The sequence below is a fragment of the Geotrypetes seraphini genome, chromosome 13 (assembly GCF_902459505.1).
Source record: "Geotrypetes seraphini chromosome 13, aGeoSer1.1, whole genome shotgun sequence".
In the NCBI taxonomy this organism is placed as follows: domain Eukaryota; kingdom Metazoa; phylum Chordata; class Amphibia; order Gymnophiona; family Dermophiidae; genus Geotrypetes; species Geotrypetes seraphini.
This window is the reverse complement of record NC_047096.1, coordinates 3370730-3396080: the sequence shown is the minus strand read 5'-3', so window position 1 is coordinate 3396080 and position 25351 is coordinate 3370730. Positions and strand designations below refer to the sequence as shown.

General features: G+C 43.5%; 1 long non-coding RNA gene across 2 annotated transcripts; it reads right to left on the bottom strand.

The window, feature by feature from the left end:
* Positions 1-9232: 9232 nt before the first annotated feature.
* On the bottom strand, positions 9233-19036 carry LOC117347891. Of its 2 annotated transcripts, XR_004536865.1 has the most exons (3): positions 18742-19036; positions 11847-12000; positions 9233-9488 (listed from the first exon to the last, which is right to left on the bottom strand). It is a non-coding gene; the product is annotated as an uncharacterized LOC117347891 (long non-coding RNA). The 2 variants fall into 2 exon arrangements; XR_004536864.1 differs by lacking the exon at positions 11847-12000.
* Positions 19037-25351: the final 6315 nt, after the last annotated feature.

Genomic DNA, 25351 nt, shown 5'->3' with positions numbered 1-25351 from the left:
AAGGCATTCACCATTGCCAGTTTTCAGTCTCACTCTTCAAATAGCGACTTGGCGCTCGTGGTCCCCATTTGTTCTTGGTGTGTTGCTCTGCTGGCCTATTTTCTCCTCCAGAGCTGTTCATACAGATGCATTTGGTGTGTGGACCCTGTAGGTGCATTTGTTTTCTACTATTGCTGCTTTTAGTCTCTGGATTTTTGGAGGAATAATTTTTTAGTTTACTTTTACTCTAATACTCAATCTGCTTATTCCTATTTTACTTTCAGCAGTGGAGAACTTTGAAATCTGTAGCATGCTTTGGTAGTGAAAGTCTTTCTCGGAAAACAGGACTGGATATTTAAAATCTAATCCTGATAGCCTAGCAGCCTGCCTAGTCTCTTGGTGGTCTTTTAGAAGTTTAGTGGTATAGCTATTTGTCGTGTCTGTAGGGAAGGGGTATCGGAGCAAGCATCCACTGCATACATCTTTTTGATGAACATCTGGAGTGACCGAGGTGATTGCCTACTGTGTAAGGATGTATAGTGGTCAAACTGGCTTGGTTATTACATAAGTCAAGAACGGTGGTTATGCTGTGGAAGCCACCTGTAGGAATTTTGGTGTGGCACTAATCTGAATGTGACACTATAGTACATCTGTGGGCTGGGTTTTTTTTTTTTAAATTGGGAATATTATTTGTTTTTTCCCCCCTCTGGAGAAGCTTCTGAAGTACCATGTGTGAAAATGTGAGCTTCTATGTTCTGAAAATTTGTGAGTTCAACTTTTTTTTTCCCCTCTGCAGAAGCAATTGTTAAAGATTTGTATATAAAAGCATAACATGACTTGTTTACAATGAACATGTTGTCAAAATTAATCCTAAAAAATAAAAAGAATTAAAAAAAAAAAAGAAAGCCCTTGTGGTCTATTAGCAACTTCAATTGGTGAGACCTCACCTATGCAGTCTATATAGCTGATAGTGGTTTCAGTAACTCATCTCTGGGGTATTATTCTCTAACATTGTGTTTCTCAACTTGGTCTTGGAGTACCCCCTTGCCAGTCAGGTTTTCAGAATATGCACATATTTGATTTGCAAATTTCTTTCATGCATATTCATTGTGGATATCCTGAAAACTTGACCGGCAAGGGATATTCCAGGACTGAGTTGAGAAACACTGCTCTAACAATCAGCTGTTTTCTCAAACTGAGGGTGGTGATCAGGGGAAACTAGAGGAAGACAAAAATGCAACTAGGCCCTGGTTGCTGAGCATTGTGAACTGATTAAATCGGTGCCATCACAAGGAGGCGCTGGTGTAAGAAATCATGGAGACTTCTTTGCCATTGGACCATGCATATCGAGCAGCAAAGTTCTTCTGCAGATGAGCTCTGGCCTCTCACCACAGCTTGGTGGAATGCACTGGAGCAGGCCTTTTAGTTCATGGAATACCTTACAGGTGCTGAATTCTGCCACATGGTACTAAGTGTTGAGACTGAATGTAATGTTAATACTTTTATTTAATGGAAAAAAAATCAATATACATAAAAGGGGTTACAGTGAAGATGAATTTTGTTGACCATGTTAGTAAAAGTATAGAAGCAAATGTGCTTTGGTAGAATTAGTGTGTTCTTTGTGATGAGTTTTAATTTTTACATATTCAGTCTCTTGCTGTACCTGCAAAACATGCTTTGCTTTTATGGAAAAGGTTTTAAGGACTGTATCTGCTCCAACGCTGTTAAAAGTATGTGTATCCTTTGCTTGTATTTTGTATTAAAAGAGAGAAAAAATCGTGAAAAAAAAACTATTGTTCAGCATGTTGGACTTATGTCCTTGAGGTTTTTTGACTGGGGGGAGGGGACGGGGAAATATATGGAACAAATTTTTTTTTTGTAAACTTTGTTTTTAAAACTGCTTTATAAAAGGGCTTTTAACCCACCTGAATGTTCTGTGTAGTTTTTCAGGATGCCGATGTTGGCCCTTAATGATGTATTGAGTGCAATGACTTTGACCCCCTTTAAAGGCAGATCTATGCAGTCTCTTGGTCTGAAAAAAAGTGCACATTTACTTAATAGTGCTGTGCAAACACTTTGAGAGTCCAGTAGAGAGCAGTAGTTAGCCAAAGTAACTTGGCACGCCACTGTTCTTTTTAGTATTTGCACTATTCTGTTACATCTGAGTTGTTCCAATATTAGAAAACAATAATACCCTCTAGTTTTTCCTCTGAATGGACATGTACTTACTTACTTACCTGTGTTAATATGGAGGAAACTGGCACCAAGGCTGCCTGTACTGGTAGGGCAGAAGTGTACTGTAAGTAAATGAGGGGATTCATTTTCTGGTACCCCCTCCTTTGCTATCTGGTAGCAATTTGAGCCTGTATAAGCCTTCAAAGGATATTGGGATTCTGTTCCTATAATATCCTCACACACTTGCATTGTTCCTGATCACTTAGATTGCACTCGGAAGACCTGGGGACCATTCTCAAGAGCAGCTGGAAGGGGTAATAAATGGTATTACCTTGATCCTGTCTGTATCTGATTTCTTTAGATTTTCTGTCCTTGAACCTCAATCATTTCCCTACCATTTATGCATCCACTTATGTAACTCTCTATTTCTTCTTTACACTTAACCCTCCATTGGAGCTCAGCCCTGAAAACCGTGCCGAGCTCCACGATTGCGGAGAAGGTGCGGTATACAAACCTAAGGTTTAGTTTAGTTTCCTAATGTGCTGTCTTATTCATCTCCTTACTTCCAGAGCAATTTGAATTTCCCTTTTTATGTTTTAAATTTGTAAATGACCTAGAAATTTAGTCATGATTGGCAGTTTATCAAAGAATAGAACAGCAGAGAGGGAACCAGAGTACAAGCCACACACAAGGACCAAGGTAAAAGCCCAAAGGGCCTTCAAGTACCAGGTCTAATTAAAGTTTGCTCGATCGCCCAGTACTTGAAGGCCCTTTGGGCTTTTACCTTGGTCCTAGTTGATCAATTAAAACCTTGAATCAAGTAAGCTCTTTGCCCTTTTTCTCTGCAATAGGTTTCTTTCCTTCCTGAGCTCATTTTTAGATGCCTGCATTAGTGTTTGACCTGGCACTGTCTTTGAGAGGGGGGGGGGGGTACTGGCACATGCTAGCTACTTGGAGCTAGAGCAATATCATCTTGGCACTTACATGCTGCCTGCCTCAGTAGGTAAGTGTAAGGTTAAGCTTGGGTGCTGTGCACTAACCAGATATCACTACTGGAGTTGGAGCTTCTCACATTAGAAGTACATGGCGTTGCTACAGAGCCCGCCCAGATGCGTTGATGTATACTAGTGTTCTCTAGCATTCAACACCGTAGAGTAGGGATGTTAAAGTCCCTCCTCGAGGGCCGCAATCCCGTCAGGTTTTCAGGATTCCCCCCATGAATATGCATGAGATCTATTAGCATACAATGAAAGCAGTGCATGCAAATAGATCTCATGCATATTCATTGGGGGAAATCCTGAAAACCCCACTGGATTGCAGTCCTCGAGGAGGGACTTTGACACCCCTGCCCTAGAGCTAGAGAAATAGCTGCATTTGTCTTAACAGTTTTGAATTGTTGAAGAACTTCTAACTTTTGAGAACCAAGAATGTTATGGAAAAGGTTGCTTGGGTACCTGTCTGGCTGCTTCCTGCAAGGGCCTGTTCTAGTCGAGCAAATGATTTCCGGCACTCTTGTTTTGTACATGACTCACCTGTTTAATTTGTATGTGGTGCCAGATGACTGTGTGTGGTGCTGTGAGCTTTACCATAAGTAATTTATGCTTTAAACGGTAGCTTTTTCAAAGAAATGAATGTTTTTATGCTAGGTTTGATGACTGCTTTCAGTTGCAGGGCTGAGGTGAGTTGAAGTCCTTATTACTGAGCTGCCTGTACGGACTGTATTAAAAATAGTTATAGTGAACTAACCTATCATTAAAGCAGTGGGTAGACGGACTAGAAGTTGTTGCTGTAAGCAGAATAAGCTGCGATTAAACGAAGCTCAAAAGAGCACTTGGAGATGTCTGGGCCTAAAACTTAACTTTGTACTATAATTCTGTTCCATTCCATGGAGTTCTGTACCATATCTAACCTTGCAAGAGGTCTTGAAGTGGTAATTGACAATAATTAACACAAGGTTATTAAAACAGATTTGAGAGGAAGGTGTAAAAAAACAGATCAAAATATGAATTTCTACCGGGATAACATTCCAAATTCAAACAATTGTTCAAGAGTTTGCTTATGGCAAACAAACCTAAAGGAAGAAAACATTAAAGTAAGTTGCTGTTGTCTGAGATGTAGCTAAGAACATAAGAAGTTGCCTCTGCAGAGGTCCATCTCGCCCAGCGGTCCACTCCCACGGCGGCCCATCAGGCCCATTGCCTGAGCAGTGGTCCCTGACTATCCCTATGACTTACCTACATAGGGAAAGAAAAATTAACATCAGAACCTAGCACAGCTGGGGCCAACCCATGAAGAGCTTTAAAGGCAAAACAATTTTAAAGCAAATGCTATCCTGAACCTTTAGGCAGTGAAGCTCTCTAAATAATGGAGAAACATGCTCACAGCAGTTTTTCCTAAATTATCTACCGAGTGGCTGTATTGGATCAACTAAGTTACTGCAGCTTTAGTAATTTCCTATTGAATTGAAGTAGTAATGCTAGCAGCTACAAACACGAGCAGAGCCTCTTCCGGACCAGAAGGAGAAAGCCATTCAGGCGGAGATGATTCAATACCATCCACCATTTGATCCCATCCATGTAATGCAGTGGTCTCCAACCCTTTGCAGGGCCACATTTTGGATTTGGAGGTGTTTGGAGGGCCGCAGAAAAAGTAATTAATGTCTTATTAAAGAAATGAGGTAAAACTTTATAGTTTATAAATCTTTCCTTTTGGCTAAGTCTTAATAATAATTTTGTAATTTATAGCTAAAGAGACGGATGATCAAGAAATGGTTTTATTTTGTTTGTGATTATGATAAACATACCGAGGGCCTCAAAATAGTACCTGGCGGGCTGCATGTGGCCCCTGGGCCACAAGTTTGAGACCACTGATGTAATGCGACAATAACCTCCTCTCAAGAACCATACATAAACCTTTTTTCCAAAAAAAACAAAACCCAGTTCCATTATTAGCCTGCACTCTTATTTGTCAGTAGTAAATTTTAGTTTTTTGGGAGCTGGTTGAAGAAATGCTTTAACTTCTGGTTCTTCAATACCTATTTTGAGAGGGAATGCACAATACTTACCTTGTGGTTGCTCCATTGATGATAAGAATCTGTTTTATTCTGTAATGCTTTGGGGAAAGACTTTACACTTGCCCACCTTACATTTTTCTATCATTCACAATCCCACCGCCTCTTTGGTTTGGGGTTTTTTAAACAAGGTCCTGCAATCAGCATCTTCTAATAATCCCATAATAACATGAATGCCCTCTGAACCAAGCTTGGCTTGTTTCATGATTAAACTACAGTAAACCTTTGTTAGACTTGCTTTACTAAGGAAGCTGGCCACAGCTGCTGAGCTCAGAGTATGAATTTCTGCAGTGTTGGTAGAAATTCCTGAAAAGTACTATATAATCCATTCAGCTGTGGGAAACCACTTCTGGTGATTCTAGTCTTTCTGGTTTACTCTGTGGCCCCAAAATGAGAATTAACTTTTTTCTGGGTCCTCTCTGCAGCCTGAACAGCCATGGACACCTTCCAGCAAGGTATGTCAATGAAATCAATAAGTTTGGATTTAAGATGTGTAAGTAGATTGGATCCACTTATAGTCATATGGTGTAAGTGATAACACTGTGAGCCTCAGTTAATCTGCCCATTTTATTCAGAAATTTGATCTTAAGTCTGAAAGGTGATCCTCTTAAGGGCTCTTTGTTTTTAATTCAGATAATATGGGTCATAAATACATTAATTCATGGCTTTCACTGTGTGGTGATCACCCAGCCCAGCAATTAACCCAAAGCAGAAAGGCACACAAATGCACAGTGTGTTATTAGCTCGTCTGCACGTGTTGTAACCTTTCACTTTCAGTAGTACTGAGAAGCAGATGCAGTAAAACGTCGGTCGAAGGCTTAGGGTAGGGTGGGATCGGGGCACTTTTCATCACTTGGAGGAAGGGCTCATCTTGCACAGAAAAGTCTAGTGTTTAAGAAAACTGTGCAAAGAAATGCAAAGCCATAAATTCAGTGGTATTGAAGGCATTGGTGCAACTGACATCATACAACCTAGAGGGCTTAATCTCCATTGTCTAATGTGGAATTTTGCTCCTGCTCTCGGGTTTTTTTTGCGTGGCTTGTGCTAGTGAAGGGTTTGTCTCAGTATACATGATTAATGTATGATTATTACCAGCTCAACAGCACTAGGAAAGAATGATAAAAATCAGGTGACAAAATGACTGAACATTTTAAAAGATACTTGGCATGGGGAAACACTGATACAAAAATACATTGCACCAGGGGAGTCGCAGAAAACTAACTCCCTCTCCCCTCCATAAAAAAAGGTCCAGTGCATTTGCTACTGGTGGGGCAGAAGCTGAACTGCTTCACTGTCCCCCAATTTATTCCTTGCAAGTACCCCAACAACCCCTGGACTGTACCCCCCTTCCCTTGGCCACCCATACACATACTGCATCACATATCTTAGAATTCACTTTGGCTGTCTCCGTGTTTACTGTGTTGATTTTTTTTTAACAGTAAAAGAGACCAAATATAAGTGGTAAGCTTTATTTCAATCTATAGCTGCTCAACACCGCCCTGGGCCCTCTGGGAAGTATGTTATAGCCTAGTCAATAAATTTTCTAGCCTCTTCATAACAGTAACAGTGATCAAGGAACTGCACTTATCAAAACTGTTGTTGCCTCTCATGCCCTCTCCCCATCGGACCCAGAAACCCGATACAGATGCACATGAATGTACACTGATACACATGTATTTAGAAGAGTTAGGAAGAAGTCCAGAAGCCATACATTTTCTTTTTTATACTGACCGTGGGAAGAGCTGAGGGTGGGGGGTGGAAGGTAGGGGAGAGGACAAGGAGATCAGGGTGGAGGCAGCCCTGGCTTAAGTCACCATCAAGTAATGCATAGAAAATTCTGACACAAGATGGTACCAGGAGCATACATAGTAGTGTCAGCTCCAGAAGTTCTTGGAAGTTGGTTTACATTTTGGGTCCCTAATGGAGAAATAACATAAGAATGACCTTACTGGGTCAGACCAATGGTCCATCAAGCCCAGTAGCCCGTTCTCATGGTGGCCAAACCAGTCCCTAGTGCCTGGCCAAAACCCAAGGAATAGCAATATTTCATCCTACTGGTTTAAAAAATATTTCCCTGTAATTTCATGGTCTATGTAATTTTTGACGGTGTGAAAAATCGATCCGCTTGTACCCATTCTACTGCACTCAGGATTTTGTAGACTTCAATCATACCCTAACCTTTTTAGTCTCCTCATATGAGAGGAGTTCCATCCCCATTATCATCTTGGTGTACCTTTCCTGATGAGGCTGGTGCCTTTTGAGCAGATGTCAACAGTCTTTGGACTTTGTGATGCTCATGCTCCAAGCTTCTATTAGTTGAAGTGAGATGTGCTGACTACCCCAGCCTGCAGCAATGCAATCTGCCAAAACCCAGAAGAGAGACTCTTCCTACAGTTTGTACTGGTGAGAAGTGTGTGTGTGTGTGGGGGGGGGGGGGAAAGAGGAGTGCTCTCCATATCTGGACAGCCCCAGTGGGGCTGTTGGGAAGGATAAGGAAAGAGTACTCGGAACTGGAGGACATGAGCCTTAAGAGAGCTATGTGTTCCAAAGAGAAGGGGATTCAGGTGTAGCGCTGGTACATGTCTTTCAGTCGTAAGTAAGATGGAGTAAATTCTGAGCATTTGGATACATTTTCTAGGAGTTTTGAAACATTGCAAACCCAGATGGTAAAGCATTCAGATGAACTAGTGACTTTAATGAGGGATGGGTTGGACAGACAGACCAAGTGAGTGATTCACAAACACACAAGCTTGCTTTGATTTAAAGACAGACAAGGTTCATTTAAAACTGGATGCTCTGGAGAACCAAGTAAGGTTTCTTAATTTGAGATTTGTGGGCTTCCTTAAGTCCCCCTTGATCTTGCTGTAGAATATTTTTCAGAAGTTCTTCAAACCACCCTTAACCTAGGCTGCTTATCTTAGATCTCCAGGCCAAGGTAGAGGGGGGAAAGTTTAGACTTGACTGACTTTTTAGAGGTCTCTTGTCGGGAAATTCTCTCATGGAACCTTGATGGCCACCTTTTGCCATCGAGCCTGTTAGGAACTGGATTTTGAGACTGGGCTTGCACTTCTTAACATTTTTGTAAGCAATATTGTTGAAGGGCTGTCTGGTAAGGTTTCCGTTTTGTGGATGATACCAAAACAGACACCCCTAATCATGTGGAGAACATGAGGAAGACCTGGTGATGCTTAAAGAATGGTCTGGAATTTGACAGCTAAGATTTAATGCTAAGAAATGCAAGGCCATGCATTTGGACTGCAAAACGTGAGGAAATGGTACTGTTTAGGGGGGGTAAAAAACTGTGCACAAAGGAGGAGCGGGATTTGGGTGTCATGATCTTAAGGTGGAAAAGGTGATGGCAAAAGCTAGAAGAGAAAGGAACAGCCAACAGGAAAAAGGAGATTATAATGCCCCTGTATCAGACTCTGATGAGACCTCATTTAGAATATTTGTATTCAATTCTGGAGACCACACTTCCAAAAAAATATAAATGGGATGGAGTTGAATCCAGAGGATGGCTAATAAAATGGTTGATGGTAACAGACTTAAAGATTTCTTATGTATTCTTTGGGAGAGAGGGGAGATAGATATTTAAATGTCTCTTTGGAGCATAGGATGAAGGTGAAAGGGGATAGACTCAGAAAACACTTTTTCATGGAAAGGGTGATTGATGAATGCTTGGCATGGCCTTCCAGTGGAAGCGGTTGAGACAAAAAGTGTATCCGAATTCAAGAAAGCTTTGGATCTCGAAGGGAGAGGAAGAGATAATAGACGGCATAGATAGGCCGTATGGATGGGCTTTTACAAAGCAGCCAATAGGAATAGAACAAGTGGCTTGGCATTTAGCGTATGCTGTTTGTGAAAGGATTGGAGAGTCTTGATCTGCTTTCAGTTTTCTCTAGGTAGCATGTTTTTTATGGGCTGTGTGACTAGTTTTTCCTGATTTTTCTCTAGGTTCACATGAGTTAGGCACAAAGCTTTTTTAGCCTTGGACAAACAGGTTTTGGCGATGGAGGAAACACTTTTATTCTATAATTTCCTTGTTTGATGGTAATGATGATACACTCTTTGACCTTAAGCAACTGAAGAGTTTTCTTGGTTCTGGAGCTAATCCTACCAGCTTTGTAGTATTGCAGAAGTGTAACGGTTCTCTAATATTTGTTCTGGCTTTTATCCTCTTTTAATCTTTGCTTTTCATTCTTGTTCTGTGATGTTTTCCAGCTCTTCAGGAGATTTCCTTATCTTCTTTCTTTCTCTCCTCCTGCTGAATGATAGATTTAAAGAGAATATTTGATATTTTAGATATTCATGCAATCAACCTAATATTTGCAGATTCTGGTTGCTACACATTGGTGCTGCCCCAGTTCCTGTCTAAAATATTGACTTTCCTGCTAACTTCCAAAGCAAAAACCTGTTAACTATGGGGTCCTGTTACTAAGGCGCGGTAGCCATTTTAGCGTGTGCTAAAAATTAACACATGCTAAGCGCTAACACGTGCTAACACGTCCATTATAGCCTATGGACGTGTTGGCGTGCGTTAGCATTTAGCATGCACCAAATCGGTTACCACATCTTAGTAAAAGGACTGGTATATTTCCATGGCAATCTGTGGACTTTCCTCTCTTGGTGTACATTTTATTAAATGCATATTTGCATACGATTTTCTATTCTGTTCAGCACATGGTTCTAACACGGTTTTATTACTTCAGCCCCGGATGTCGGGAGTTAAAAGAAATGAAAAGTGGTTGATCCAAAATGGTATAGAGCCCAGTGGATTTGTTTAGCAAGCTGTAAGTTCTGGAATAATTTAGACGCCCCGCATGAAATGGAGTTACTTAGGTAGCAAGATTGCCTATAAAGTCAGATGTAGAGAATGACACGGGGGACAAATTTGTTCCTGCCCCTGCCCCATTCCTGTAAGCTCTACCTTAACCGCACAAGCCTCAAACACTTATGAGGACAGAACTTGCAGGGATGGGGCAGGAAAAGAACTTGACGGGATGGGAAAATGAGTTCTTGTGAGGACGGGGAACATCTCTAGTCAGATGTTAGGCACTGGCCACCCTAATGTTACCGACTATTCAAAAACCAGCTGGTCCAGTAATCTAGACATGGGTTATGGAGGGAATTAAGTGGGGTTCTTGTATGCTCATGTAATGCAACTGCGGAAACACGCTTAAGGGCAAATCTATAAGAAGCGCCCAAAAGTTAGGCGCCAATATAGGCACCGTTCAGCGCGATTCAAGTAAAATTGGCTGCTGTTTAGTGAATCACGCTGAGCGGCAACTATTTTGGAGGTGACCGTTAAATAGGCCAGCTCCAGGCACAGCTAAAAGTTTGGCACCCATGCGAGCGCTTAAGCATGCTTAAGAGCAGCGATTCTGTATGAAGGCGCCTAAAACGTAGTCACGCCCACGCCTAACATGCAGAGCGCCTATTTTTTTGAAGGCCGCCCAAATTTTTAGAGGCGCCTTGTTACAGAATCGCACTTTTCTTGATAGGCGCCTAGGTTTCAATCAGTGCTGATTAAAAAGCTTAATTGGGCTTGGTATTCCATTTAGATAGGTGCCTATAGGTGCCTAAATTTAGGTGCTGGTTACAGAATTTGGGCCTTAATGCTTTGCCTTTCCGGATCAAGGCGTTCTTGTCCAGAACTGCCTCCCTACCCAATGTGCAGAAGTCCCAACAGCGGGGAAATGAAGGCGATGCTAGATGGACTTCTACGGTCTGTGTCCCATATATGGCAAGTTGGCTTTGATGGCGACTCCAGCAAAGGAGGGGGGGGGGCAGTATCAGGGAGTGTAGCTGATGCTGGACAGAATTCTATGGTCTCCATCCCATAAAATAGGCATCAGGAGCAATTATGCCTATTTTAAACCACATTCAAATTATCTTGAGTACAGGTTTTACCTATCTTTGGGGAGGGGGAGGGGAAGACATCTTATACGGAAACCTAGCGAGTAAAACAAATAATTACTGGTTTGTTGCTTCAACATTGCCTTGCGAACAAATGTGACGGGTCTTTATGTGCCTTCATTTACTGCATTACTCATCCTCCTGTTCATATTTTCCTTCCTTTCATTATCGTCCTTTTCCTTTTGTTTCTGTAAGTTTTTTTACTGTTAATTGACTCGTCTTTTATATATTGTGAACCGCTTAGATTTAACTTTTGTTTCTATTTAAAGTATGACTGAAAAATATCTCCACAAGTTCAGTTTTCGCTCAAGTAAAAAAAATAATAAAAAAAATAATTATATACTAATAATGATAAAGTGCAACACATGCTATTAAAGCGCTCAGTCACCAACCAAAAAGTGCAGACGTTCCATCAGACGTACAAGCGCTGGTTGTATTGAGGGACCATCATTGCTCTATAGCAGGGGTCTCAAAGTCCCTCCTTGAGGGCCGCAATCCAGTCGGGTTTTCAGGATTTCCCCAATGAACGTGCATGAGATCTATCTGCATACACTGCTTTCAATGCATATTCATTGGGGAAATCCTGAAAACCCGATTGGATGGCGGCCCTCAAGGAGGGACTTTGAGATCCCTGCTCTATAGTGTCCCTCACCCTGCCTTCCAATTCATTAATAACATATTAAAAAATTCCTAAGTGTAAAGTCACCTATCTGATGTATGAAAAGTGAAGGCAGAGCATAGATGTGATGCAGCGCTGTATTCAGTTTCAATACATTACTGGGTGCTGTAAACGACCCCGTGTTCCTATAAAAATGGCTTCCCTTCGACTCGAGTTTCGCAACAGCGTCTGAAAGGGGGCACTGTGAAAAAAATAGACACATATAGACATAAACACTAACTACGAACTCTGACTTTCTAGTTAAAAATATTAAACTTTATTAAACCTTAATAAATCCCATCTTCATTTGTATTCTCAATGTACGCTGTAAAGATCTTATCAAAACTATTCATAAACTTACTTATTCGGCCAAAGGAACAAAGGAAAGTAAGTTTATGAATAGGTTTGATAAGATCTTCACAGCGTACATTGAGAATACAAATGAAGATGGTATTTAAAGAGGGAAAAATGATCCAGCAAATAGCTGGGAGTTGAACGTGTAAAGCTTTATAACATAAAGTCCCAAATTTAAATAATACCCTGGCCTCAAAAGGCAACCAACACAGCTTTCTCTGATAGGGAGTAACATGATCCGACATGGGAGAAGCCACTGCTTGCCCTGGATCGGTAGCATGAAAAGCTGCTACTATTTGGGGTTTTGCCAGGTACTTGTGACATGGATTGGCCTCCGCGAAGACAGGCTACTGGGCTAGATGGACCATTGGTCTGATCCATTAAGCCTGTTCTTATGTGAACTGAGCATAGGACAATGAAGCCATTGTGACATCGCTGCTGAGGTTGGCTCTCAGGCATTGGTGGAATGAGGCTTTATGACATCACAATCTCAGCTCTGGAATGTTGCTACTCTTTGGGTTTTGACAGGTACTTCTGACTTGGATTGGCCTCCGCAAAGACGGGATACTGGGCTGCATGGACCATTGGTCTAATCCAGTAAGGCTGTTCTTGTGTTCTGTTATTAAAAGCTTTTTCTCTAGGTATACATAAGGTGACCATATATCCCATTTTGAACGGGACAGTCCCTTTTTTTTTCAGATCCCCTGTTCCGTTGTCCCCACTCACAGTTTCGGGACGCCGAAATGTCCCGTTTTCAGAGAGGGCATCCCGAAGTTGTGAGTGGGGACAACAAGACAGGGGATCGCAGCCTGGATTCAGCAGCGGCAGCATCATCACTCGGTCCCCGCTGACCCTTCATTAAAACAGGAAGTAGGCAGGACCCGGCAGAGAGGAAGGCCTGAAGCCGGCAACAGCAGCGAATTGTAAACGCTGCTGCTGCCCAAAGAAGGTAATGGCACCAGGCCTAGGAGCACCGAGGCAGATCGCTTCTCCCTCCTCCCAGCTGAACCCCGCTGACCTTCCTATCTCTCCCCCCCAAGCGAACCCTTCCGACCCTCCCAGCGAGATGACCGAGCAGCAACCCTCTCTCCAGTAGTGTCAGCAGCTGCAGCACGCTAAACAGGCTGCTTCATGGCTTTCTCCTGCCGGTGAAGCGTCACTGATGACATCATCAGTGACGCGGCAGAGGGACTCACCGGCAGAAAGCCACGAAGCAGCCTGTTTAGCGTGCTGCGGCTGCTGATGCTACTGGAGAGAGGGTTGCTGCTCGGTCATCTTGCTGGGAGGGTTGGAAGGGTTCGTTAGGGAGGGAGAGATAGGAAGGTCAGCGGGGTTCAGCTGGGAGGAGGGAGAAGCGATCTGCCTCGGTGCTCCTAGGCCTGGTGCCATTACCTTCTTTGAGCAGCAGCAGCGTTTACAATTCGCTGCTGTTGCCGGCTTCAGGCCTTCCTCTCTGCCGGGTCCTGCCTACTTCCTGTTTTAATAAAGACAGGACCCAACAGAGAGGAAGGCCTGAAGCTGGCAACAGCAGTGAATTGTGAATGCTGCTGCTGCCCGATGAAGTTCAGGACACCAGGCCTTGGGTTTAAAAAAATTTTAAACTTTATGTTAAAATAAATGTTATTTTTTTTCTCTCTATTGTAACTCGCTTAATAAAAATTAAATTAAGCGACTCATCAAATTAAAATAAAACTTGAAAGGGAGCAGAGGGGGAGAGAATTGGGGAGAGTGCTGCTGTACCCAACTGGAGGGAAAAGGAAGATAAGGGAGGGAATGAAAGGAGATTCTAGGGCATTGAGGGAAGGAGGAAGGTATGCCAGACCAAGGGAAAAGGAAGGGGGAAAGGAAGGAGGAGATGTCAGATCTTGGAGGGGAGGGAGAGATGGAAGAAAAGGAAAGGAGAGAGATGCTGGGAATCGGGGAAGGGATGATGCCAGACTGTGGGGTGGGAAGGAAAGAAAGGAGAAGAGAGAGATGCCAGAGCATAGGGAAGAGGTGGTGACAGAGAGAGAAAAACGGAGAGGTGACAGAGCTTAAATCAATCATGTACAAAGGAGAGAAGGGGCACAGGATAGATAGTTTATGGAAGGAGCATAGAAAGAGGGAAGATGCCATATAGAAGAGAGAGAGAGGGGTGGACACTGGATGGAAAGAGCAGAGAGGGCACTGAATGGAAGGGGTGAGATAGAGGGTGAACAGTAGATGGAAGGGGTAGAGAGAGGGAAACAGACACTGAATGGAAGTGTGGGGGAGAGGAGGGATAGCCGCTGAATGGAAGTGTGAGGGATAGGGGGAGCAGATGCTGGAAGGAAGTGGGGAGAAGAAAGAAAAAAGGGCACATGCAGGATTGAGGGAAGAGGACAGAGTTAGTTACTGGAAGGGGTGAGGGAAAGAGGTGGCAAGCTATAGGTAGACACAATGAAAGAGGGAAATTGAGGACTGAATAGTAAAAAAGAATTTAGACAGAGGCAAAAAATAAATTGAGAAGGAAGACCAGGGAAGAACAGGAGGAAGGGAGCGGAGGGAGATACCAGAGCAGGAGGGAAGGAGAGGAGACAGATACCAGACCTGGGAGGAGGAAAAAAGGAACGAGACAGATACTAGATCTGAGGGGAAAAAAGGAAGAGCGAGATATGTTAAAATCTGCTGGGAGGGGAGGAAGGAAAGAAGGAGAGAAAGAGGCAGAGAAAGGGGGGGAGTTGTAAGCACATTAGAAAGACTACAGAGAAAAAGGCTTGGACGAAAGGGGAAAGACAGGAAGCAGATGCAGGACTATGGGAGGTTCAAACAAAGGGGGGAGAGAGAGGGAGACCTGGAACAAAGGTAGAAAGGAGAACTGGCACTGAATCTGGGGAGGGTAACAGAGGGAAAAGAGAGATAGACCTGGACCCAAAGGGGATGGGGCTGGATTGTGAAAGAAATGTTGAATGCAAAAGAAAGACAGAAAGAAAGAAAGATTGGATGCACAGTCAGAAGGAAGTGCAACCAGAGACTCATGAAATCACCAGACAACAAAGATAGGAAAAATTATTTTATTATCAATTTAGTGATCAAAATGTGTCTGTTTTGAGAATTTATATCTGCTGTCTATATTTTGCACTATATTTGTCTATTTTTCTATAGTTACTGAGGTGACATTGCATATTTTAAAGTAATCTGCCTTGACATCTTTGAAAAACCCCTGAAACTCGTAAATGATAATTAACATTTTCTCTGCGTACAGTGTGCTTTGTGGGTTTTTAAAAAATATTTTATGTTTACCATTATGAATTAATAAGATATTGTGTGTATATGAAAATGAATGGAAGAAATTGGGGGTGGGCTAGGGCGGGGCTAGGGTGGAATTGGGGGCGGGACTGAATATTAATAGATGTCCCATTTTGATGAAAAAAATAAATGGTCACATTAGGCCATATACACCGATTGCTCTGTGGTATAATAGAACTTTCTCTATTGATTTTGCTGAGCCTCTAGTGAGAGATGTGGCATCCAGAACATGTGCCAGCCTGGACCTGTTCCTTAACAGTAGAACTGTTTTAAAGAGCAGCTGTACAGGATGGGGTGTTTTACCCTTGGCTCTGAGACTTGAACTGGGGCTTTTGAAAGCATTGTTCTCTGCTCTAGGATATGGGTTGTTTGCTGGGTCTCTCTGACCTGTTACTAAGCCTCATGGCCCAGCCTCCTGTTTGTTTTTCACGAGTACTGCAAACAAGAACCAGAGCAGGGAAAATATTGATGGGATTAAAAGCTGAATGTGTGTGCACTTACGCTTATAAATTTCCTTTCTCAGCACTTCTGCTAATGCTCCTGTGCCTGTCTCTCTATATCAGTGGTCTCCAACTCCAAACCCTTTGCAGGGCCACATTTTGCATTTGTAGGTCCTCGGTGGGCCTCAGAAAAAAATAGTTCATGTCTTATTAAAGAGTTTGAGGGGAAGGGTTAATCTGCTGGCTGGGTTGGAGGGCAGAGGGGAGAACAGGACAATCAAGCCATTGTGACATCACTGATGAGGTTGGCTCTTATTGGTGGAATGAGGCATTATGACATCACAATCTCAGCTCTGCTTCACAAAGACAAGCAGGATGTCATGGATACAGTGGTCTCCAACTCCAACCCTTTGCAGGGCCACATTTGGGCTTTGTAGGTACTTGGAGGGCTTCAGAAAAAAATAGTTAATGTCTTATTAAGGAAATAACAATTTTGCAGGAGGTAAAACTCTATAGTTTTGGCTAAGTCTTAATAATAATATTGTCATTTATAGCTAAAGAGACATATGATCACATATTGTACTTCTGTGATTATGATACTGAAGACCTCAAAATAGTACCTGGCGGGCCGCAAGTTTGAAACCACTGCTCTAGGGGTATCAGATGCCCAGATTTTCCTGGAAATGTCCTATTTTTAGAGGACTTTCCAGGCATCCGGATGGGTTTTGAAAACCATTGAGCTTGGGGGTCATGACTGGAGGGCGCGACATGATGACGTTGCATGCAAGCGCAGATGCCTTCCAGACACAGTCCCAGAGAGATGAGATTTGGACAGAATGGGGCAGGGCCATATGTCCTTTTTTTGGAGAAAAAATAGGGTGACGCTCTCATGCTATGGACAAGCAGAATGAGTGATGACATCTGAAGGAGCCATAGATTTGGATTTTAGAAAAACCTTTCTGAGCATGTGCATCTGTTTCCATCTATCTTCCTGGCTGGCCAAACAGATTTTCCTCTCTTTTATTTATTCCATTTTCCACTCAAGCACTTTCCCTATCTGTCCCGGTGGGCTCACGATCTATCGAATGCAGTGCTTCTCAATTCGGTCCTGGAGTCCCCCCTTGCCAGTCAGGTTTTCAAGATATCCACAATGAATATGTATGATAATGGAGGCAGTGTCTGCAAATCAAGTTTATGCAAATTCAGTGTGGGTATCCTGAAAACCTGACTGGCACGGGGGGACTCCAGGATCGAATTGAGAAACACTGATCTAATGTACCTGGGGCAATGGGGAGGTTAAGTGACTTGCCCAGGGTCACAATGAACAGTGTGGATTTGAACCCACAACCTCAGGGTGCCGAGGCTATAGCTTTAACCACTGCACCACACTCTCCCCTTTTTTTTTGGGTTTCTCTGATAAGAATATACTTCTTTCTTTCCTTATAGCAGGGGTGTCCAATGTCGGTCCTCGAGGGCCGCAATCCAGTCGGGTTTTCAGGATTTCCTCAATGAATATGCATTGAAAGCAGTGCATGCAAATAGATCTCATGCATATTCATTGGGGAAATCCAGAAAACCCGACTGGACTGCGGCCCTCGAGGACCGACATTGAACACCCCTGCCTTATAGGGTGCCAGCAAAATCACTGGAGACTGGGGCTTAAAACTATTCACTTCAGAAACCACACTGTCCTCCTATCTTAGTTTGTTTCCACTAGTGCTTACCCCCACACAGCATAGGTACAAGGATGGCTTAAACTAGTTGGGCCTTCCCGCTCGCTCTGGTCTGCGGCGGTGGTGGCCCTTCTATGCAAAGGCCCAGTTGGCCCTAGACTAAAAAAATTGAGAATGTGTGCAGATGTAATCCTGATCTGGGAGATCTTTCTCCAGATGAGACTTCTGCTTTGTATAGCTAAGGACCCCCCTTCTGGCTACCTGGGCCCTAATACGTAAATAGCTCTGACTCTATTACACTGGCGCTGGTACTACGCTGCCACCTGCTCTTTGGTCTGCATGCTGCCCTCTGTTCTGTGGCTGCTCTGGAACCCAAGATTACTCTACTTCTCCTCCCCCCCAAATAAGAGGGCCAGTACTGAGAGCTAGATGCACCAAAAACAGTCGTTAAGACCGTGGAGGTTGCTGTGGGCCAGTTTCTAAATGGCATTCAATGTTCAAACAGCTTCCCATGCAAATGAGTTTTGTGGAGGGTAGCCGTAATACCATCCGATTGCTCGTGGAAAAACTAGCTCTCACTCGTGGGCAGAGCTGGTTTGGGGAAGCCCCAAAGCAGCCTCCTGCCTCAAGGTTTTTTTTAATGGCAAAGATATAATACATGCCCCCCCCAAAAAAAAATAAAATAAAATTGAGTCAGCCCCCCTGATGACCTGCCACTAGGATTCCCCCTCCTCCACCCCTCCCCCCCATTTTACAAAACCTCAGCAGGAGGGATGCCATTGAATCCCCCCTGAACCACTACTTCAAACAGACAGAGGAGGGATGTCCAGTCCCTCCTGCTCACAGACCTGCCCTGCTTCTTGCAGTCTGCATGCCATGCAACGCCACTGTCTCTCGAGGGCTGACTTCAGTCCTGTGTCTCTGATGCGGAGGCGCAGGATCTAGGCATCTTCGCTGTCAACTGACAGTGCCAGCAAGGAGTCTCGTCAGCAGAATGCAAGAGGAAGCCTGATGTGGAGATTTAGACTTTGGCATTGGAGGATGCTCTGCCAGAGCCATGCACCCAAACACATGCCCGCTGCAGTCTAGCGTCAGTGCTGACCCAGGATTTCTCACTGAGTTCTGGCAGTTTTTCATGACAGAAGCCATCACTGATGCTCCCTGACCTCTTGGGGGGGGGGGGGGGGCATAAATCCCTCAGCTTCTTACCTGCTGGTGCCATAAATAGATTAGCTCTTCCAGAGCCTAGAAAAGCTTTTCAGTTTTGCAGATCATTCCCTTCTGAAGTGGCTGCATTGTTCCTCAGTCTGTTCTGCCAGGCAGAAAGATCTCCAGCCCTCTCCTTCTTTATCTACTTCTCCTAATTTTCTGACTTTCTGTTCCTGGATTTCCAAATCATAGATGTTGCACGCCAGCAGATGACCTCCTCGCCGAGTGCCACTCGTTATCAGGAAAAGCTCGAGGAAACTGTCCTCCTAGGAACCACTTCTCTCCCTCTGGAAGATGCAGCTCTTCCAAAGTCAAAGGGGTGGGGGGAGGGGTTAGCTAGCAAGTGACCACTTTTATTATTTTTTGCATAATAAAGTACAGATTGCATAAATAAAGAATTAGCAGCTTTTTCTCTTAGTAAGGAGTTATATTCTAATCTCAGGTTGTTTGGTTTTTTTGTTGTTTCTTTTCAAGCTTTGCTGTTTCTGATGAGATTTCTGTAGTGATTTGATATTATTCTCCAGTCATTCAATAATGGCATTGAGTTGCTTCCTATGTTTAGCTGAATAATTTATTTTAATTCCCCTAATGAAAGCTTCAAATGCATCCCATCTGTTTATCCAATCTGTATTTTCTAGAGTATTAAAGTTCAAGTATTCAGTAACAGCATTAAATCTCCATAGAGGTCTGTTTTGAGAAATTAATCAACTTGCAATGTTAGTGAAATTATGGCACGGTCTAACCGATATATGTCCAATGTCAGATGCTAGTACTCTAGAACTCTGTGCCCTGATGAGATTCCAGGTGTGCCACGAGATTTTCCAGAATTGAACTTTATTTTTTTTAATTCCCTTTATAAGTATATACTAGAACAGATGACACTGCATCACATACACAAAAGTCTGTCAATGTTATGGGAGTCTGCGTGCGTAAGGATACAACAGCATCGTTCTTTGACTCGATTGGTCCTTGAAAACTAATGGCAAGTCATTGGAGTTTCGTTGGTTATGCAGTAATTCTCCTAACTTGAGCAACAAAGCAATCGCGGCGTTGTTACCGTTTGTGAACTTGGATTTTCAGCTCTGGCAAATTAAAATGAAGAAACCATTTTGAGTTAATTTGCACTCCAAAACAAGCTCCTCCATTGCATTAGTTTCACTGTTGTTACAATTACCCTCAAATTTAATTTTTTGTTGGTTTTGTAATTTTATAATTTTAATTATAATGTGCTGCAAAAAACCATTTGCTCCATGTTAGTCTAAGGCCGCATTAGCGTTTAGTGCACGCACCTTAGTAAAAGAGGGGGTTAGTGTGACAGAGCTTAAAAAAATGTTTGAGACACACTGCTCTAGAAACTAACCTCCTGCTAATGAGAAAGAAATCCCCTCCCCTGCCCCGTGCACCCTGCGTTCCTTTTTAACTTCTCCGGCTTGAGCTCGCCCTTTAACATCTCTTCCTAGGCACGGGTTACGAAGTGACATCAAAGAGAGCGCCAACGCGGGAGGGAAGTAAAAAAGCTGTGGAGGAAAGCACGGGGCATGCACAGCAAGGGGGGGGTGCCACACCCTTAGGAAGACCATGCCCAGGGCAGACCCCTCCCGCCCCCTCTTATGTATGAATATGACATATGCAGAACAGAAAAGATGGTTCTCCAAATATTGCAAAGTTTTAATTGAATCATAACATCATATGAAGCCACCCAAGCTTTGTTTTTTTTTAAATTGATAGGTGGATTTTCTGTCACAGTTAGGATTTAATATGAGATTAAAATCACCTCCTATAATACAAGGGCTATTGGCATCCTCAATGATGCACTAAAGTCAGCGATCATCGCTAAACCTGACCCGATGCACAAAACGGCCCACTGAGTGTTTTCCCCCTCGATCGCCCATTTTCCAATCCGGCCACGCAAATTAGCTAAAACCCCAAGCAAAGTAGCCAAACATCGCTTGGTTATGCAAAAAAATAACCCCCAAAAACCCCACCAAAACCCAGGGGTTTTAGTTATTGGGAAAAAACGACTGTTACCAGCTGAGCAGAGCTCAAGGGGGAGGGGGGTGGTGCAGAATCATAGGGGGAGATAAGTGAAGAGAGATAGGCCAGGAAAGGGGCCTTAGGCTCTACCCTCTGTATCTTGACCCTTCGGTGTAATTCTTTCCAACTTCTGTTGGAAAGGAAAAAAAATAGTAATAGATGACACCAGATAAAGCACTCGGAAAGGAACGGTTGCTGTATCTAGGAACGGAAGGGGAGAGGCATTCGTGCCCAGTCGCCTGCTTCTATCAGTTTGAGTAGATAAACATGAGCTACTGTAAGACAAAATCAGCTGCACGGCCCCCCCCCCCTCTTCCCATCATATCTTCTACTCCGGCCAGTACAAATTGTCAAACTCACAAGACCCATCTCCACTGATAGGATCCCCCTCCTCCCCACTACCAGCAGATGCTAAAGAGTTCTAGGCTCTTTGCTTTTCTGGCTCCTGGTGATATGCTCTTTCACCCCCACTGGTTGAAGATGTCACAAGTTTATTTTACTTAATATACAGCTTTTAAGACAAAGCTCAATCCTTGGTGTACGTAATAGAACATAAAAACAAATCTCCAGAAAGGAGCTACATCAATAAAAGAACAGACCCCCCCCCCATAACATGTATACCCTAAGATAAAAAGAAATACAATTAACATAGATTGCAGAATTGCAACTTTAAAGAATTCCTTTCACATCCTTCCTGGGACAGAGAAACGAGGGGGCAGAAAAATAGATGTTGTGACCCAGCCCTATAGAAATGTGCTCCTTCCCGTCGAGAGACAGACTGATGCCACATTCTGGCCTCCAACAAATGAGGCTGCTGGTCGCTAAACTGTTTACCGACGGTTTAGCCTGTACGCATTTTCGCGGCGGATTATCACAACAGATTATCGCTGTCGATAGCGAGCTTTCTAGCAGTCTCCAACAATGACATGCAAATGTGCTCTTTAACATTGAAATGAGCCCTCCGGTGGATTCGTAAAAAAAATGCTGAGCCATTTTCAAAAAACAGCGTCAGCTTTTGGTGACAAAAATAAGCGACTGGTCCAGGGATGCCGGTACAGGCATGAAAGCGTCAGAGACTGCCAAGAAACGCCTGCCACTGCCCTGGCCACGCACAACCCCCGCAGCGGGAGAGATACAGTGGCTTAGTGAAAAATAAGGGGTGGGGTGGGGGGGGGTTAATTCTGAACAAACACAGAAGTAGGGCAAGAAATCCTGGAGTATTTTAAAAAGGCCAAAGGTAGTAGTAGCCTTTTACTATTCACTAGTTGCCAGAATGGGAGAGTAAAAGAAAGAAGCCAAATGCTTTTGCCACTGAGGCTTATTTGTCTGTTCCTAAGGAGAGAAACAATTCTTAAGCTGAAGTATTTTCAGAAATATGTGACTTTATTTTTATGAATGTGGTTTGAGTGGGAATTATTGTTTGAGCTGAAGAGAAAAGTCAATAAACACAGTCAGGAAAAAGAACACATTTATTGTATTTTTGCTGTAATCAGCTGATGCGCTTCTTAGCTTAGGGTGAAGATTACAAGACAAATGAAGCTGGAGAAAAGACATTTTCATACAGGGAGAAAAGTACTTTGCCAAGAATATTTGTCTTAAACTTGAACTTAAGCAAATTTGAAAACAATTTTCTAAAACATATGTATCTGAGGTTGCATGGAAATTTATGCTGGCTTTTACACAGCTGCGGTAGAGGTTTCTGTACCTCGTTGACCCACGATCGAAACCTCTACCACGGCTTTGTAAAAGAAGCCCTTAATGTTCTTTGAAAGCAAATAGGAGCCAGCTCTGTGCTTGAGCCCCCCTGGGAGGGGTCCATTTCTGTGGGGTTTAGCACCCCCCAATAATTTTGAAAAGTTGGCTTCTGTGATTCAGACAGTAATTTGCCCAACTGGATCCAGTTTTAGGCTAGTGAGAACATAAGAATTGCCGCTGCTGGGTCAGACCAGTGGTCCATCATGCCCGGCAGTCCACTCACATGGCGGCCCTTTGGTCTAAGACCAGCACCCTAACTGAGACTAGCCTTACCTGCATAAGTTCCTGTTCAGCAGGAACTTGTCCAACTTTGTCTTGAATCTCTGGAGGGTGTTTTCCCCTATGACAGACTCCGGAAGAGCGTTCCAGTTTTCTACCACTCTCTGGGTGAAGAAGAACTTCCTTACGTTCGAACGGAATCTATCCTCTTTCAATTTTAGAGAGTGCCCTCTTGTTCTCCCTACCTTGGAGAGGGTGAACAATCTGTCTTTATCTGCTAAGCCTATTTCCTTCAGTATTTTGAATGTTTTGATCATGTCTCCTCTTTTCAAGGGAGAAGAGGCCCAGTTTCTCTAATCTCTCACTATCCGGCAACTCCTCCAGCCCCTTAACCATTTTAGTCTCTCTTCTCTGGCCCTTTCGAGTAGTACTGTGTCCGTCTTCATGTACGCAGGTGGGGGGGCGTACCATGGCCCGGTACAGCGGCATGATAACCTTCTCGTGATCCCATTTTAAGTGGATCCTGAAATGTTTAAATGAGAACACATTTCACATTTGTCCTTTAAGGGGTTTAATCTGTCTTTAATTGATTGTAATATTTTAATTTATTTATTGGGAACTTTTGCATTGTAAATGGTGTCATTTCCATAATTATTTCAGGGTAATTTCACTTAAGAGAATCCTGTAACACCAAATCAAAAAGTATTCCCTAACAAGGTTCTTCTTCCTGTTTCCCTTAAGTCAAGAATTGGTTAGTGATTGCTTGTCGCTACTCCTGGAGAGGCTTTAATTCGACTACTGACTATATTTAAGATGAAGTACCTTTTCGAGCAGAGTAAGAGTGACAATGGATTGTAATAGAGTTTTATCCTAAACTTGGATCATCTTTCCACAGCTCAACTCAAGATGAGTTAGAATTCTGTACAGTAGCTGGTGACCACTCCAAGAGAGATGATGGTTTGAGTCAGAGGGTTTTTTTTAACCTTTTCAAGAAGGGCATGCCTACACTTTCAGAGACAATGTGTGGCACAGCAGCGGCTTCAGGAGCCTAGAGCTAGGGAAAAAGCAGGGAGAATACTGAAAGCTTTGTCAGAGACTAGAAAGGTTTAGACAACCCTACACAGTCTTTAAGGACTACAACCCAGACAGGTTTTCAAGATTTCCACAATAACTATACAATGGAAGCAGTATGTGCACAGTCATTGTGGAAATCCTGAAACCCCAGCTGGGTGGTGGCTCTGGAGGATCACCTGTGGCCTAAAAGGATTGAAGCCTGAGGATCAGGATGGGGCAGAGCAGGTGATGGCGGGTGCTGAAAGCGCTGCCATATCTTGGAAGGAGAGAGGCTTGTGACTGAGGCTCCGCATGGGCTCAGAAAGAGTTTTGGCTTCTATTGTTGGACATAGTGATGGAGGGAGAGGGGTGATAGAAGGAGGAATGTTGGGCACGGGGCTGGTGGGCAATAGTGAAAAATGCTGCACATGATCCGGGGGATGAGAGAAGGAAAAATGGCAGTAGAGGGAGTGGGAGAGAGATGCATAAGAACATAAGCAATGCCTCTGCTGGGTCAGACCTGAGGTCCATCATCGTGCCCAGCAGCCCGCTCATGCGGTGGTCCAACAGGTCCAGGACCTGTGCAATAATCCTATCTATACCCCTCTATCCCCTTTTCCAGCAGGAAATTGTCCAATCCTTTCTTAAACCCCAGAACCGTACTCTGCCCTATTACGTCCTCTGGAAGCGCATTCCAGGTGTCCACCACACGTTGGGTAAAGAAGAACTTCCTGGCATTTGTACTGAATCTGTCCCCTTTCAACTTTTCCGAATGCCCTCTTGTTCTTTTATTTTTCGAAAGTTTGAAGAATCTGTCCCTCTCTACTCTCTCTATGCCCTTCATGATCTTGTAAGTCTCTATCATATCCCCTCTAAGTCTCCTCTTCTCCAGGGAAAAGAGACCCAGTTTCTCCAATCTCTCAGCGTATGAAAGGTTTTCCATCCCTTTTATCAGACGTGTCGCTCTCCTCTGAACCCTCTCGAGTAACGCCATATCCTTCTTAAGGTACGATGACCAGTACTCCAGATGCGGGCACACCATCGCTCGATACAACAGCAGGATAACTTCTTTCGTTCTGGTTGTAATACCCTCTGACTCTCTCTCTCCCCCCCCCCCCCCCCCCACACACACTCCCTGTACACGGGATGGAGATAGGGACTGAGCTGTGGGGATGGGGCGGAGACAGGGTTTTTTAAAAATTTCATTCTTAGTAGTTTGCCAGTCCACAAAATAATTTCTGGAGGCCACACCTTCAAAAGGATATAAAAAGGATGGAGCCTGTCCAGAGGAAGGCTACTAAAATGGTGTGTGGGCTTCGTCATAAGGCATATGAGGACAGATTTAAAGATCTCAATCTATTCTGTATACTTTGGAGAAGGGAGATATGATAGAGATGTTTAAATACCTACGTGATGTAAATGCACATGAGTCGAGTCTTTTTCATTTGGAATGAGAGGGCATAGGATGAAGTTAAGAGGTGATCTGAGGAAATACTTTTTTATGGATAGGGTGGTAGATGCGTGGAACAGTCTCCCGGAAGAAGTAATG